The following is an 18004-nucleotide window of genomic DNA, read 5'->3' on the forward strand; positions in this document are numbered from 1 at the left end:
AGTATATATGTACACATCCTAATGTACAGTGCATTGTGATCAGGGCTGTCCCTACACTATTCCACTATTCGCCACCTGAGGTATGTGGGGGGCTGGGGGTTGTGGGGGCTGCTGCCAGTGAATAGTCATTCCTGGGTGTAGGGTAGTATCTTGCAAGTGGTGAACAGTCTTACCTGTGTTACCGGTGGGGGGGCAGGGAAGAATGACTATTGGTGAAGGGTCATTCTGGAAAGGGGCTTGGATGCTAATTACCTCTAGGTCCAATGGCTCTATCCGGTGTCCTGCCCAACTCACTGACATCACTGGTTGCCAGGAGCTCAGCAGGACACCAGTCAGAGTGTCCTGCTCAGTTCCTGGAAACCAGTGACATCAGTGAGCTGGGTGGGAAGCCAGGCAGAGAGTCACAGGTTGCTAATAGCTCTTAGCAACCTGAGACACTGTGGCCACCCCCCAATGAGATGCCATCTGAGGCAACAGCGTCAGGCTGCCTCATTATACGGACGGCTCTGATTTTGATGCCATTAAAAAAGAATAGCACCGCAGCATGCCACACATTGCCTTGCATTGCAGGAACACATGGTAACGTGTGTGGTTTTTACTTTAGCAAGATGCCGAAAAGGCACAGGTGTATATGGGCCAATTATTATACAATGCTATTTATGCCACAAATGAATGATGCTTTACACTAAAGTAAAACACATTATTCCAAAAACAAAGCTGTTCAAGAATTGGGCAGTCATTGCTAGTGTTTGTTATTTCAATAACTGCATATGAGAAAGTCTAACACTTATAGGCAGAGCCCAGATATGGTTTTATAAAGTTTGGTTATATTACTCATTGACTTTAAAATGAGACATTATTCATTAGAGCTCCATTTTACCATACTTTATATTTTACTTTGAATAGCACAATTCCCTGGCTGACTGCTATAGATTTAAATTGAAATAAAAGTAGATTTTATTATTGTATGATCATATGCTGTCAGCTAACTACATACATACTGTAGTAGTCTGTCTACTGTAACTAGGCTCAGGATACTATATTAGATATGGACAATGGTTATTACACACCTTATATTTTTATTTGTTACTACAGTGGTACTTCGGTTCACGATTGCTTCTGTTCGCGAAAAATTCGGTTCACAAACAGGAAGTGCGGGAAAATGTTGCTTCCGTTCGCGAACTCCGCATTGGGTGACAAACACAACCACAGCCATCTTCCCCGCTCTGACACATGGTTGTGGCTTCCTCTAGTCGAGATCGCGGTCTGATCACAGTTTGATTCGGTCTGCGACCAATTCGGTTCGCGACCAGAATCGTGGAACTAATTAAGTTTGTGAACCGAGGTACCACTGTATTTGTTCTACTTCTTTACAAGTCCTAAAAATAGTAGGATATTACTGCATATAAAAATGCTACCATGTACAATATGCATGTAGGAATCATTCAATTAATTTACATAAAATGTGAATTATTCTTCAACTATGTCAGCCATATTTTTAAGAAAACCTACTGCCTTGTAGTATAAACCAGAGCTCACCTGTAATACACTTCTGGTTCTGAGCATGCTGTGGATGCAGCAGCCATTGCACATAATAATACAATTTAGTCCAATTTTGCCATTCTCCAACCCCTACATATTTCTAATTGCGTTTGATAGCCACGCATTAAACAATAGTGTTCTCAGATGACAGGCTTCACTTCAACCCTAATATTACAATAATTTCTAAAGATCCTCGCAAGATTCTCTTTCATTTGCCCCCTACAAACAGTCAATAATCCCCCACAAAGAGGATGATTCCTCAGGTTTGACAGCAAGAATCACTTCAATGAAAGATTGGTTTTCGAGAATAGATTTTATTATGACTGTGGAAGAATTGACATACACACTTAAAGACCAAAATGATAGATTTTATTTATTCTGGACAGAATGGAGAGAGTACAAGGACAATGAGGAATACAAAGCTTGCTAGTTTTCAGTGCGAAACGTGTAGTCATGAAGTCTTAGACAATATGAAGCGAATATTTCCAGGTCGCAGGTTTTTTCTTTCTCTTTCTCTCTCCATTTCTTTCTTTTTCTTCATCGCTGAAGTCTCAGACAAGATGAAGCAAATAATTACAGATCTCTTAGGCTGTTCTTTCTTTCTTTCATAACTCAGAAGTTAAATCTTAAAAATGCATTCAAGTACCTCAACTATTAACAATACTGGATCTTATTTGTGTATCACTCGGCTGTAGATCCTCAAATCATCTCTGAATTGGTGCCGACACTGTCCTTCCTACTGGTGGGTGGCTACTTTTATTCCCTATGGTCTCTCTATACGTGTTGGTCACTTTTGTATGCGTGTTTTAACGCGCATACATGAAGATGCACGTTTTGATTGGCAGTTCATAAACCATTGTGGGCATTGAAAGAACGCATGTATTAATGCGCAAAAACGCTCACGAAAATGTGCAACATGCTTCTGCTGCGCGTTTTTGGGCATTTCCAATGAAGTCTATGGGGAGGAAAAGAGCTTTTAACTGCCCAAAGAAGCTACTTTATCTTTCTAGGCATCTGGCGTTTTCCTGCTCAAGTGTGAAGCAGGGCCATTGAAAATCATGGGATTTCTTGTGTTGGGCAGTTAAAAGCACTTTTCCAACTGCTCAAAAACGCCTAGGTGGGAACCAGGGCTCAGAGGTTTGCGCGACTAGGTTTGCGGGATATTTAGCAAAGCATACGCTATATTTGTCTCTGTGTTTCTTAACAAGCCTTTAAATTAAGAATAAAGTCTTATCATATAAGCAGTATTAATAAAGGTGTAGGTGGGAAGAGATGACTCTCGCTGCCGCTGAATGTACATGTAGGTGGTTCCTGTGCGTGATGTTATAAAAGAAATCAATCATATACCTATTTTCATAACATCTTCATTTAAAAAAAAGGTTTTTCATGTTAAGTTTAACAGAAAGGAAAATCTATACAAAATCCCTTACAAGGGAGACGTAGACATCAGCAGAGATGGCTAGTAGGTACCTTTCTCACAGAGTAGTAGGTACCTACCATTGACCTGTTGCCCGCAGACATGTCTTTGAGCCTTTAGTTTCTCACAGCTATTTTATAAGAGTCACTCTACCCACAAATGGACATTTTGGTCTTAGATGAAGTAGGTTGCATTACCCAGTGGCTTCTTCCATGCTGTGGGAACTCCAGTGGCAATAATTTTGCTTTTATCAGAGCTCCTGACTCTATGACCAACGTTGAAGTCTCAGTAACTCTACTGCAGGTAGGGTGTATACCGAGGTAGCCAAACTTTGGTCCTCCAGCTGTGGTGAAACGACAAATTCCATCATGCATCTGCTTCTGGAAGTCATGCCTGTGGTTGCATTTTCAATAGTACAACATTAATTTGTAATCCAACAGGCAAAAGGGTACCCCTTCATGATTACAGCAGCAGATGTCCAGACTTCAAGTGCTGAACATCAGACAAAAATCTCCTTGTAGCCCATAGTATATATTCACTTGAAAAAATGCTAAATGTATATAAGAACTTGTTCTATCAAAGATTGTGACTGGGTTGGAATTGTGACCGGTCACGTGGTCACACATTTTAATGTAATCACGCCCACTTTTTCAGCGTTGGAATATGTGACCAGCAAAAGGTGAAGAATGTGAAGGTTTTCTCAGCTGTTCCAGGGCAGATCGGCATCACAGATGGTATGTGCAGGAGAACCGATCTGCCCTGAAAAAGCTGATCGGTCCTGAAATGTCACTTCTATCCGACTTTGTGGAATATGAGATCGCAGTCACAAAGTCGGATAGAAGTGACATTTCAGGACTGATCAGCTGTTTCAGGGCAGATTGGTTCTCCTGCACATACCATCTGCGATGCCGATCTGCCATGGAACAGCTGGAATTCTTCACCTTTTGCCGGTCACATATTCCACCATCGAAAAACTAGGAGGGATTAGGTTAAAATATGTGACCACATCACTGGGCACACATTTTAACATAGTCACAAATTTTGATAGAACAGAGCTACTCAGCATCTGATCACCAGTAATCTTTCTTCATATAAAACTCCCATCACCCATGAATTAAATTTTAGTCCAGACAGCACGAGTGCTGAAATGACAAAGGAGTAATGATTCACATCTTCCTTTTTCAGCAAAAACTGGAATCATATTTCATGCACAGAGAATGGGTCAGGAGGTGTTTAGGGAGCCTCATACACAGGTCAACATGTTTGAAAAGACTCTCTAGAGGAATAATTGTAGCCTTAGAGTAGGGAGTTTCAAGCTTCAGGGTAAGTAGCCCTATTACACGGGGAGCATTGATCGAACCTAGCACCGGCTTTACAGAAAAAGGGATATTTTGCACGTATTCAGTGATCATTGTAAGCCCTTGAAACAAGGTTATTTCTTTTTTTGTATTAAAAATATACTTTAGATAAGACATTTAAGCAGAACTCCAGGTAAACAGATAACTTTGCATTTGAAATATATAAACTGTATATTTGCTATTTTACCTGCCTTAGGTTTCATTCACACAAAGGCAGTGGCTGGAGTTTTTCAGCAACGGGAGAAAGCCAGTCATTGCTAAGACATATAAAAAACAAATATTTCTCTCACGGCCGCCCGGGAGATAAATATTTTCTCCCGGAAAGGTTTACTCTGCTCGATCTAGCAGAGTAAACTTTTCCCTGCTGTCTGTTTATTCTGCCGTCCGAGTAAAAAAAAAAAAAAAAAGATAGCTTGACTGCTATTGGCTATTTGAATTTGCAATAGCCAATAGCAGACTAGCTATAGCACCCGCCCACTCCTGCTGTCAATCAGCAGAGGTGGACCTGAAGTTCTCCATCAGGTCCTCCTCCTGCTGATTGACAGCAGCAGAGGGCGGGTGCAATAGCCATCCGAAATTAACGAATCGTCCGAATGCCAAACCGAATTGACTTTCAGACCCAAAAAACTAACAATCTGAGACGAACTGAAACTAAATTAACCAAATATTTTGCCGGCTTCCATGTCTATTACCATGATTTAGACATTTTTCTAATTGGATTCAGTTTGAAAAAAGTGTGAATATTCTGGGTGAAAGTTGTATGTTTGACATCATGTCTTGCTGTATAAAGTTTTCATAAGCACATTTCTGTGAATCTGTCATAGTTTGTTACCTGGAGATCCTGCCAGTAACAGCACTTGCTGTTTCAGTGTGACACCAAGCCCTGTGCCTTGCAATTAGCAGCGTAGTTGTCAGCCTACCATGCAGGTTCTGTCAATTGGCAGTAGCTGATTTAAAGATTTACTTATTATGCAACTTCATTTGTTAATCCTTGTCTTTGTTTCAGTTTAAGCTGGTGCCATGATTACTGCATATTCTTTCCCGTGTTAGGGTAGCTCCATTCCCTTGAAAGGTCTTATGGCGCCACCCTCGCATGTGTGCTCCCTGCTGGGACTAGAGTTCATTCATAACAGTAAAACATAACTTAGCACTGTGAGGCTGGGTGAACTATTTGCCGAGGCTGTACGTGTTTTCAAGCAGCCACAGATAGCACACAGTCCCACAGTGCTGAGTGATCTGTTGTAAATTGCAGCACTGGTCTCCACAGTGGCCCTCTGCTCTCCAAGCATGTATGGTCTCCACTCCATTACCGGTGTCTCCCCATGCATGTATGGTCATGGTCTCCCCCGCCTTACCAGTATCTCTCCATGCATGTATGGCCATGGTTTCCACCCCATTACCATTGTCTCCCCATGCATGTATGGCCATGGTCTCCACCCCATTACCATTGTCTCCCCATGCATGTATGGCCATGGTCTCCCCTATGCATTACCAGTATCTTTCCATGCATGTATGGCCATGGTCCCCACCACTTTTCAATGTCTCTCCATACATGTATGGCCATGTTCTCCACCACATTACCAGTGTCTCCCCATCTATGTATGATCATGGTCTCCACCGCTACTAATGTCTCCCCATGCATGTATAGCCATGGTCCCCAAATCACCAGTGTCTCCCCATGCATGTGTGTCCATGGTCGCCATCATCAAATCACCAGTGTCTCCCCATGCATGTATGGCCATGGTCTCCATCACATTACCAGTGCTTCCCCATGCATGTATGGCCATGGTCTCCATCACATTACCAGTGCTTCCCCGTGCATCTACAGTATGTCCATGGTCTTTACTGCGCTACCAGTGTCTCGCCATGCATGTGTGGCAATGGTCTCCACCAAATTATTATCTGATCCTTCTTTCAATCACTTGTCTGCTACAGATTCCAGCTACCTGCCACTCAAAGTGCTCCCGCCTCTTCCATCTCTGTTGCAGCATATCATCGCTGATAGCAGGAATGGCAAGAGACAATCGTAATGCAAGTAATGAGCTAAAGGCAACCCCTTCAGACACTTATTTAGGAGACACCACTAACAAAGCCACAGCATACTATTAGCCTTTGATTTACAGCATTTTCATGTTCTGCATGTAGAATCCCTTTAAGCCAATGAGCACCGTTACTTGTTTCTAATGTGTTTTGATTTATCCTCATAATACACATGCATACAACCTAAAGCATAGGAGAATTTACTGTAGCACAAAGCAAAGCGCCAATCTTGCCCTCCTTTTAAACATCTTAATGATGTGTTATCAGAATGGGTTGTGCATCGTATTATGAAATTAGTAGGTATGGGATCTGGAGAGGCCAATTTGAGGTATTGCTCATTTATTTTTCATCCATTCATTAGACTGTATTTTCTTTTCTCTACAGACAGACTGGGGATTGCAGTCTTCATCGTAAGAGACACGCATGAGCTCAGTGGAAAGAATATAAATGCTTCACTGGAGCCAGACTAATACTTAGGCACTTAATGTCAAGACACTGAGGTTGAGATACCTTGACAGAACGGTGTTGGAATGCTATCGTGTATTGTTGTCTGCTGATATTGCCCATGCTTCAACCCAGTAAATAGGAAGAAAGCTAAATGGGCTGTAACTCCTTATTAACCAAGGAGGAATTAGAATCTGCTGCACACCTTCTAGTTAGGACTGTTGAGTTTAATATTGTCTCTGCCTTAAAGAATAATTCCACTTTTGTTAAGAAAAAAAACAATCCCCTCTGGGTGATCAATGTACATTGCAAGGATTCTAACAAACTTTATTGCAGTTTCTTACCTGTTTCTTTTCTGAAGAAAAAGTTGTTTGATGCACTATATACTTTCTAAACAGATCCCTGAATCAGCAGGTCGGGGTTCATTATAATCAGCTGGTGGACTTCCTGTGTTGTGATAGGGAAAAGTGCAGTGACGGCATCCCTTTAGTAGTTATTAATCCTCAGGAAGGAAGTGCCTGAGTGCCAAGCATCTTTATGGCAGGATCCCCAGGTATTTTTTTTACCCGAAAGCTGCAGATTTCAAAGCATTCTAAACAACTTTTCAAAAGAAATAATTTGTAAACCTAATCCTTAAAGTCTACAATAAGCTTTAACAAGTTAGTTATTTGAAAGTCATTTTTAATCTCATTAAATCCTCAGCTTTCATTAAAATAATACCTGGTGATCCTGCCATTAAGGTCCTTATTCAAGCACTTCCTGTTGAAGGGTGACAACATTCTGACCTGTCTCTAAGTTGTTCTTTTGTGTTGTCACCCTGTCACATGCTCTCAATATGGAGACAAAAAGCAGCCATGCAATCATACATTACACAGACATGTTCTACTGTTGTCACCATCAGGAACCTGCCTTGAGAGAAGACATTGTAGACAATTGTCTGTTAAGCAGGGCAGAAATGCAGCAAAGGATGGAAAAAGGCCAAAACAAGTATTTTATTAAAAAATGTCAGATTATTCTGGTCTGGACACTATCTGCAAGGAGTTTGCATGTTCTCCCCGTGCTTGTGTGGGTTTCCTCTGGGTACTCCAGTTTTCTTACACACTCCAAAGACGCATGTCTTAGATGCTGAAAGGTTAATTGGCTTCTGTCTATATTGTGAATGTGTGTGCGATAGGGACCTTAGATTGTAAGCTCCTTCAGGGCAGGGACTGATGTAAATGTGCACTGTGTAAAGCGCTGCGTAAATTGTCAGCGCCATATAAATACATACATACTATATAAATACAGTAATACATAAATATAAATACAAAAATAATCAAATACATTATTGTTTATGATACACAGTGCTTTAGCAACCTAAGGCCCCATTCACACCAGGGCGTAGTGGGGATATATGTTACAGGGACGCACATTTGGCGTTATATTATATGTAAATCCTGAAGAAGGGGAAGGCCTTTGAGCCCCTGAAATTTTGCTATTAAATAGGTCTTGCATGCCTTTGCCAACGTCTGTTGTCAGATGACTACATTTTTGACAGGTTTGGCCAACAACCTACTTGATTATTGAGCACCAATTGTCATGTTTTACATGCTTGAGTCACAGTGGTTGGAAAATAGCTGCATTAATAGACACAATGCAGGGAATTTATCAAAACTGGAGCAGACATAATCTGGTGCAGTTGCCCATGGCAACCAATCAGGTTCTCACTTCAGTTTGTTCACTGAAGCGTTGAAAATGAAACAGAGAAGCTGATTGGTTGTCATGGGGAACTGCTCCAGATTCTGTCTTCAGTTTTTATGAATTCCCCCCAATGTGTATCCCAGGAAGCAGAAATATACTCTGTCCTCTTCCAGTCAACAGCTACCCGGCTTACCCAAAAAGGAACTTAAAAAATCAAAACTGAAATGCGAGATGCAGAAAACCTCTCCAAATCAATACGATCAAACTCATGAGGCCTTACATCTAAAGCTCACCACACACACATTACAATCTGATTTAGTGGCGCCACAAGGAGGGTGTGCGGATGGGGGGGCGGGGGGTGTCCCACACTGGGTGATACCACCAGAAGTGGTGGCAGCGAAATGACCCACAGTCATTTTGGTGTCACCCCCTCTAAAAAGTCAGGCACATGGTCATGGACTAAGAGCCTGACAGCTGCACAAGAGAGGAGAGGACCCGGCGGCATACCTTGTCCTCCCAGATGAACGTCCCCTCTTCTCTCTGCAGGCGTCCATCAATGAGATGACCACCATCAGTTAAGTGTGCGCAACATCATTACGCACGCATGTGCGTGATGACGTCCCGGTGGGTGACACCCCGCAACCGCACCAGGTGACACCCGGCCTGGGGGCGATTCTGATCTGATTGTACAATCTCCTTTACATCTACCAACAACTATATAGTGCGAGGGCCAGCCGTATTGGATACAAACTGATTGGATAGTTTAGGAGGGTCCTCATATTACATACACTATATTGCCAAAATTATTGGGAAGCATGGCTTTACATGCACATGAACTTTAATGGCACCCAAGTCCTAGTCCGTAGGGTTCAATATTGAGTTGGCCCACCCTTTGCAGCTATAACAGCTTCTACTCTTCTGGGAAGGCGTCCACAAGGTTTAGGACTGTGTCTATGGGAATGTTTGACCATTCTTCCAGAAGCACATTTGTGAGGTCAGGTACTGATGTTGGACGAGAAGGCAGGCAAGAGACAATCGTAATGCAAGTAATGAGCTAAAGGCAACCCCTTCAGACACTTATTTAGGAGACACCACTAACAAAGCCACAGCATACTATTAGCCTTTGATTTACAGCATTTTCATGTTCTGCATGTAGAATCCCTTTAAGCCAATGAGCACCGTTACTTGTTTCTAATGTGTTTTGATTTATCCTCATAATACACATGCATACAACCTAAAGCATAGGAGAATTTACTGTAGCACAAAGCAAAGCGCCAATCTTGCCCTCCTTTTAAACATCTTAATGATGTGTTATCAGAATGGGTTGTGCATCGTATTATGAAATTAGTAGGTATGGGATCTGGAGAGGCCAATTTGAGGTATTGCTCATTTATTTTTCATCCATTCATTAGACTGTATTTTCTTTTCTCTACAGACAGACTGGGGATTGCAGTCTTCATCGTAAGAGACACGCATGAGCTCAGTGGAAAGAATATAAATGCTTCACTGGAGCCAGACTAATACTTAGGCACTTAATGTCAAGACACTGAGGTTGAGATACCTTGACAGAACGGTGTTGGAATGCTATCGTGTATTGTTGTCTGCTGATATTGCCCATGCTTCAACCCAGTAAATAGGAAGAAAGCTAAATGGGCTGTAACTCCTTATTAACCAAGGAGGAATTAGAATCTGCTGCAGACCTTCTAGTTAGGACTGTTGAGTTTAATATTGTCTCTGCCTTAAAGAATAATTCCACTTTTGTTAAGAAAAAAAACAATCCCCTCTGGGTGATCAATGTACATTGCAAGGATTCTAACAAACTTTATTGCAGTTTCTTACCTGTTTCTTTTCTGAAGAAAAAGTTGTTTGATGCACTATATACTTTCTAAACAGATCCCTGAATCAGCAGGTCGGGGTTCATTATAATCAGCTGGTGGACTTCCTGTGTTGTGATAGGGAAAAGTGCAGTGACGGCATCCCTTTAGTAGTTATTAATCCTCAGGAAGGAAGTGCCTGAGTGCCAAGCATCTTTATGGCAGGATCCCCAGGTATTTTTTTTACCCGAAAGCTGCAGATTTCAAAGCATTCTAAACAACTTTTCAAAAGAAATAATTTGTAAACCTAATCCTTAAAGTCTACAATAAGCTTTAACAAGTTAGTTATTTGAAAGTCATTTTTAATCTCATTAAATCCTCAGCTTTCATTAAAATAATACCTGGTGATCCTGCCATTAAGGTCCTTATTCAAGCACTTCCTGTTGAAGGGTGACAACATTCTGACCTGTCTCTAAGTTGTTCTTTTGTGTTGTCACCCTGTCACATGCTCTCAATATGGAGACAAAAAGCAGCCATGCAATCATACATTACACAGACATGTTCTACTGTTGTCACCATCAGGAACCTGCCTTGAGAGAAGACATTGTAGACAATTGTCTGTTAAGCAGGGCAGAAATGCAGCAAAGGATGGAAAAAGGCCAAAACAAGTATTTTATTAAAAAATGTCAGATTATTCTGGTCTGGACACTATCTGCAAGGAGTTTGCATGTTCTCCCCGTGCTTGTGTGGGTTTCCTCTGGGTACTCCAGTTTTCTTACACACTCCAAAGACGCATGTCTTAGATGCTGAAAGGTTAATTGGCTTCTGTCTATATTGTGAATGTGTGTGCGATAGGGACCTTAGATTGTAAGCTCCTTCAGGGCAGGGACTGATGTAAATGTGCACTGTGTAAAGCGCTGCGTAAATTGTCAGCGCCATATAAATACATACATACTATATAAATACAGTAATACATAAATATAAATACAAAAATAATCAAATACATTATTGTTTATGATACACAGTGCTTTAGCAACCTAAGGCCCCATTCACACCAGGGCGTAGTGGGGATGTATGTTGCAGGGACGCACATTTGGCGTTATATTATATGTAAATCCTGAAGAAGGGGAAGGCCTTTGAGCCCCTGAAATTTTGCTATTAAATAGGTCTTGCATGCCTTTGCCAACGTCTGTTGTCAGATGACTACATTTTTGACAGGTTTGGCCAACAACCTACTTGATTATTGAGCACCAATTGTCATGTTTTACATGCTTGAGTCACAGTGGTTGGAAAATAGCTGCATTAATAGACACAATGCAGGGAATTTATCAAAACTGGAGCAGACATAATCTGGTGCAGTTGCCCATGGCAACCAATCAGGTTCTCACTTCAGTTTGTTCACTGAAGCGTTGAAAATGAAACAGAGAAGCTGATTGGTTGTCATGGGGAACTGCTCCAGATTCTGTCTTCAGTTTTTATGAATTCCCCCCAATGTGTATCCCAGGAAGCAGAAATATACTCTGTCCTCTTCCAGTCAACAGCTACCCGGCTTACCCAAAAAGGAACAAAAAAAAATCAAAACTGAAATGCGAGATGCAGAAAACCTCCCCAAATCAATACGATCAAACTCATGAGGCCTTACATCTAAAGCTCACCACACACACATTACAATCTGATTTAGGTGCGCCACAAGGAGGGTGTGCGGATGGGGGGGCGGGGGGTGTCCCACACTGGGTGATACCACCAGAAGTGGTGGCAGCGAAATGACCCACAGTCATTTTGGTGTCACCCCCTCTAAAAAGTCAGGCACATGGTCATGGACTAAGAGCCTGACAGCTGCACAAGAGAGGAGAGGACCCGGCGGCATACCTTGTCCTCCCAGATGAACGTCCCCTCTTCTCTCTGCAGGCGTCCATCAATGAGATGACCACCATCAGTTAAGTGTGCGCAACATCATTACGCACGCATGTGCGTGATGACGTCCCGGTGGGTGACACCCCGCAACCGCACCAGGTGACACCCGGCCTGGGGGCGATTCTGATCTGATTGTACAATCTCCTTTACATCTACCAACAACTATATAGTGCGAGGGCCAGCCGTATTGGATACAAACTGATTGGATAGTTTAGGAGGGTCCTCATATTACATACACTATATTGCCAAAATTATTGGGAAGCATGGCTTTACATGCACATGAACTTTAATGGCACCCAAGTCCTAGTCCGTAGGGTTCAATATTGAGTTGGCCCACCCTTTGCAGCTATAACAGCTTCTACTCTTCTGGGAAGGCGTCCACAAGGTTTAGGACTGTGTCTATGGGAATGTTTGACCATTCTTCCAGAAGCACATTTGTGAGGTCAGGTACTGATGTTGGACGAGAAGGCCGGGCTCGCAGACTCTGCTCTAATTCATCCCAAAGGTGTTCTATTGGATTGCGGTCAGGACTCTGTGCAGGCCAGTCAAGTTCCTCCACCCCAAACTCGCTCATCCATGGCTTTATGGACCTTGCTTTGTGCACTGTTGCGCAGTCATGTTGGAACAGGAAGGGGCCATCCCCAAAGCCCACCCCTGAAAAACAACCCCACACCATAATCCTCCTTCCACCAAACTTTACACTTGGCACAATGCGGTCAGGCAAGTACCGTTCTCCTGGCAACCGCCAAACCCAGACATGTCCATCGGATTGCCAGACAGAGAAGTGAAATTCGTCACTCCTGAGAACACATCTCCACGTCTCTAGAGTCCAGTGCCGGCGTGCTTTACACCACTGCACCCGACGCTTTGCATTGCACTTGGTGATGTGATGCCTGGATGCAGTTGCTTTTCAACCCATTCCATTAAGCTCTCTACGCACCGTTGTTGTGCCAATCTGAAGGCCACACGAAGTTTGGAGGTCTGTAGCTATTGACTCTGCAGACAGTTGGCGACTTCTGCACACTGTGCACTTCAGCATGCGCTCACCCCGCTCTGTCATTTTACATGGCCTACCACTTCGTGGCTGAGTTGCTGTTGTTCCCAGTTGCTTCCACTTTGTTATAATACCACTAACAGTTGACCGCAAAATATTTAGTAGCAAGGACATTTCACGAAACACCTGAATCCAATGATTTGGAGGGGTGTCTCAATACTTTTGGCAATATAGTGTAGTTTTGGTAAATCTAAAGTTGATGAATACAGAGATGGAGGCTTCAGATTGCAGCATGTATGGTGACCCTTAGAAATACCTGGAAGACCATTACTCTGCATACACAGAACAATCTCCTCTCTCCTATGAAAGGTCCGGGGCTTGATTCGCCCCGTGTACAGCTCTGTGGGCACAGCCCTCTATAACTTTCAACACGAACAAGTGTTCATCAGGCTATTTTCCAAGCAGCTGAATGTTATCTAAATTCACCGTCAAGAGCCTATTTAGTGAATAGACCATTTAATTAATGCAGCTGACTATTATTTGTGCTGAAAATGTCACTTGTTCTCTGCAGTAAGAAAACATTTTCTGCTTTTATCATGTTTTCCATTTGGTTTAAGGGAGTGTATGTGTCCAAATAATGGACACTCACCCTGTACTATGGTCCCATCCTGCTGTTATATGGCTCGGGGGCTTTGATCCCTAAGTCCCCAATCACACTACAAGATGCAGGAATGCGTGCAAACGCACGTTCGTGTTCTCCAATATGTCAGCACGTGGGTATAGGTCTCACAACATCAAATGAAGGGAATACTCAGGAACGGACATCAATATAATGGCACAGAGGGGGCTGCTGTTCCGTGACAGGTTGGGAAGCCTCAGGAAAGATGCAAGAAAAAAAAAAAAAGCTAATGTAACAGACAACGCTTGTGGGTATCATTTTATTCCGTTTTATATGGATAACTAAAACAGGATTTCATGAGGCGAAGGCGCTGTTCTTTTTTCTTTCTTGCATGTTAGTGCTTGTTCATGCATAGTTCTTGCCGTGTCTGCTGCACATCACCCATTGATTTCACACGGGAAAAACGGTAAAGTAGCTCATGCCGCATTCTCAGCTGCAAGCATCCCGCATTCTCTTTCCCCATGTTTGATGCGTGACCACGCGCGGTAAAAAAGGCAATGCACATTCTGAACATGTTGCTTGAACGTGCGGCAAAGTATGTGCTTTGGCATGCGTTCATGCAATGTGAAGGTGTGAATGGGGACTAATACCCATCCATAGTGAGTCCATGAGAACAACACTGCTGAGAGTATGAGAGAGAGAGGGGGGGTTATTCACACAGCTGCCGATTTTAGCCGATGTACGATGTGCTCTGCATGATCAATTGAGTCGAAGTGCAGAAGGGTTTTGATCCAACATCTGGATTGGCTGAGCCGAAGCTCCGGCAGCTCACTTGCTGCCGTTTGCCCCTATTCTCATAGGGGCTGAATGGCAGTAATTGAATAGCTGAATGCTGAAAAATTGTGAAAAATTATTTAAAAATGTAAAAAAAATAGGAAAATTAAAAAATATATTTCTATTTAAATCTACTTAAAGTTCAGGCTTATATAATTGCAAGGACTTGCGCTAATGGAGAGTAAGGATATTAATTGGATAACTCTAAACCCAGAACCAACAAATTTTTTTCTATGATTTTTTAGAATCTTATGATATTTAAAAATAGTAAGTTATTAAAATATTAATGTTAATAAAAACTAATTTAATAGTTATTCTAGAAGGGTAAGGGAAGCTGCTGGACTAAGGCACTCGGCCACTGGTATAGGATGTGTTTTAAATGGTACAGCGCTAACCGTCCTTCATTTGTGGATATATGAGAAATCAAACGTTAGGGTCGCGGTTTGAAGCATACAATTGAAGAGAATATAAACTATATCTCGAAAATTCAATAAAGGATGTATCTCAAAAGATCAATACCATCAATTTAAATACAGTGTGAAAAATGTGTATAAAGGATATTAATCCATTACATTTTGATCAATGCCATCAATTTAAATACAATGTGAAAAATGTGTATAAAGGATATTAATCCATTAAATTTGATCAGTGATGTGTAAAAATATATATGTACAAAATATAAAATTATCTGTCTCTGCCATCCCTTGAAAACGTCTGTGTGACGAAACGCGTCGGGGGCGGGCCTATTCTTACGTCATTTGATCCAGTCTAAAGGAATCACGCCTAAAGTGACCAGCCGTTTTTTTTTAAAACGATAATATTTTTAGCGCTTTTTTAACTTTTGTATGCTGTGTGATTGAAATAAACCTGGCTTTTATTACGCTATGAGCGTATGGTTTATCTTTCTTGCCTGATTGGACATCCTATCGGGGGGACTCCTATAAATAAGGATCCTTCGTTTAAACACCTCAGAGAAACGGGAGCCCCTTCCTTCTCTGAAGTTCCATTGAGCGGGAGAAGTAAAGACGGAGCTCCAGGCTTACCTTGATGAAACAAACGGTTGTTTAACATCTTCTGATCCGGTGAGTGCATTCCCTTGAGGGGATTTTTTCCTCATTTTTTCTTCGGTTCTTTTTGGATTTTCGTTGGACACATCACTTAATTGGAAAACGCACTGGTCTCACTGTGGAAGTGCTTTATATTTATGGAGTTTTTAAGACTTTAAAAGACTCAGTCATTTTGGACTACTCACATTCACACATATATATATGTTTATTTATTACAATTAGTTGCACATTGAATGTTGTATTTATTATGTATTAATATAATTTAATCCACACTTGACACATTTATTCATAATTTATCACAGGTCTATTAACAATAATTTTATATTTTGTACATATATATTTTTACACATCACTGATCAAAATTTAATGGATTAATATCCTTTATACACATTTTTCACACTGTATTTAAATTGATGGTATTGATCTTTTGAGATACATCCTTTATTGAATTTTCGAGATATAGTTTATATACTCTTCAATTGTATGCTTCAAACCTCGACCCTAACGTTTGATTTCTCATATATCCACAAATGAAGGGCGGTTAGCGCTGTACCATTTAAAACACAAAGTTCAGGCTTAACCTGAACAATATACATGATGCCTATTTCATGTAAAAGTGACCCTGTTACCATCTTAAATTGCAGCAACTAAATGTAGGTAAAAAGCGCAGAAAAAAGAATTATTAGTAAAGTAATTTAAATTTTGCTACATTTTTCCTTAATATTGTAGCGCTCACCCTCAAAGGAGACGCTGGAATGCCCAGGTCATCCATAGCCTGTCTAGGGGATTTTAGCAACCAGCTGCCCCACTAGCATTAACCACACTCTTCTAGTGTCCAACAGAGCTGAGATCTAGGCCAAAGGTATGATGCTGAGGATGATTTATTATAACATCTGAGCTGGGAGAGAGGGTTAAGGGCATGAGAAAAATAGACTCCAAACTCACTAGTCCCTTTCCGAATTCTAGTGCAGATTCAATAGGAGCACTAGGTATTTGAGCGACCATTGAATAGGGATAGGTACAGAATCTTCAGTAGGAGACACACTGGACTTGCTCCTAAGGTCATTTCTATTCCAGACACCTCCAGCTTTCCTGTTTCTCCTCCTCCATCAATAGCAATGGCCTCCTCCAGGCCTGAGGCCTAGCAAAGAATTTTCCGCACTTGAGTATTCCCACCCAGAGGTCTAGCTTGGGGAAGGCTGGACAGCACTCCAACCAGGACTAACCCATGACTGGAACCAGACTAGACAGAGCACATGGCAATTCCACTGAGTATATTTGCCCTGTCACAGCATGCACCAATGGCTATGAGAGTCCCAGTGATCGGTTGGTACTCAGGCAGATGCAATCAATGCCAGAACACCTGGAATTACCCAGATAAATACTATAATTCAACCAGACTGACTACAGCTCTGGCAGTCACTAATTTTCTAGTAGCCACCTCACTAAAGGTGGTAGGGGCTACACTATATTTTTTTTTATTTTGACTTGCAATGTGCTTCTGAACTTGCTAGGAAGTTGATACTCCAGAAAGTGTCAGTTCCCTAGGACAGTAAAGGCTGGATACCGACACTCCAAAGCAAGTTAAGTATTTGTTTATTAACGTACTAGTTGCAAGTAGAACACTCTAAACAATGTTTTGGGTGCTCACAGGATCCCCTTCGTCAGGCATCACTTGTTTGCCTGATGAAGACGATCCTGTGAGACCCCAAAACGTTGTTTAGAGTGTTCTACTTGCAACTAGTAGTACGGATGTGCGTCTGTTTGAAGGTATTTTACTGTCGCAAATACTGTACACAAATACTGCGCAGTTGAAATATTATGCGAAATGTCACAAAGCATGTGCAGTGAGTCCAGTGGCGTCACAAAGGGGGGTGCGGCCCACACTGAGTGACACCATCAGAGGGATGACACCAAAATGACCGACAGCTGCACGAGAGGGGAGGATACCTTGCAGCATACCTTATCCCACCGATGAATGTCTCCTCCTCTCTCTGCCAGCGGCCATCACTGAGAGTTAAGTGCACATGACGTCATTATTTGCCTGCATTATGATGTTCCCAGCGTGTATGATGACATCCCAGCAGGTGACACCCGGCGGCCGCACATAGTGACACTGAACCTGGGGATGTCTCTGAGTACGAGACATTATTGTCACAAGAACACCTAGAAAAAGAGGCATACCAGAGAAAAAACCTCTGCTGTCAGCATGACATTTTGGTCTTTGCAGATAAAAATTTGTCGCAAACGTGTACATAAATTCCGCCTAGTGTATAGAACG

Source organism: Nanorana parkeri, unplaced genomic scaffold (assembly GCF_000935625.1).
Source record: "Nanorana parkeri isolate BGI_ZX_2015 unplaced genomic scaffold, ASM93562v1 scaffold383, whole genome shotgun sequence".
NCBI classification, from domain to species: domain Eukaryota; kingdom Metazoa; phylum Chordata; class Amphibia; order Anura; family Dicroglossidae; genus Nanorana; species Nanorana parkeri.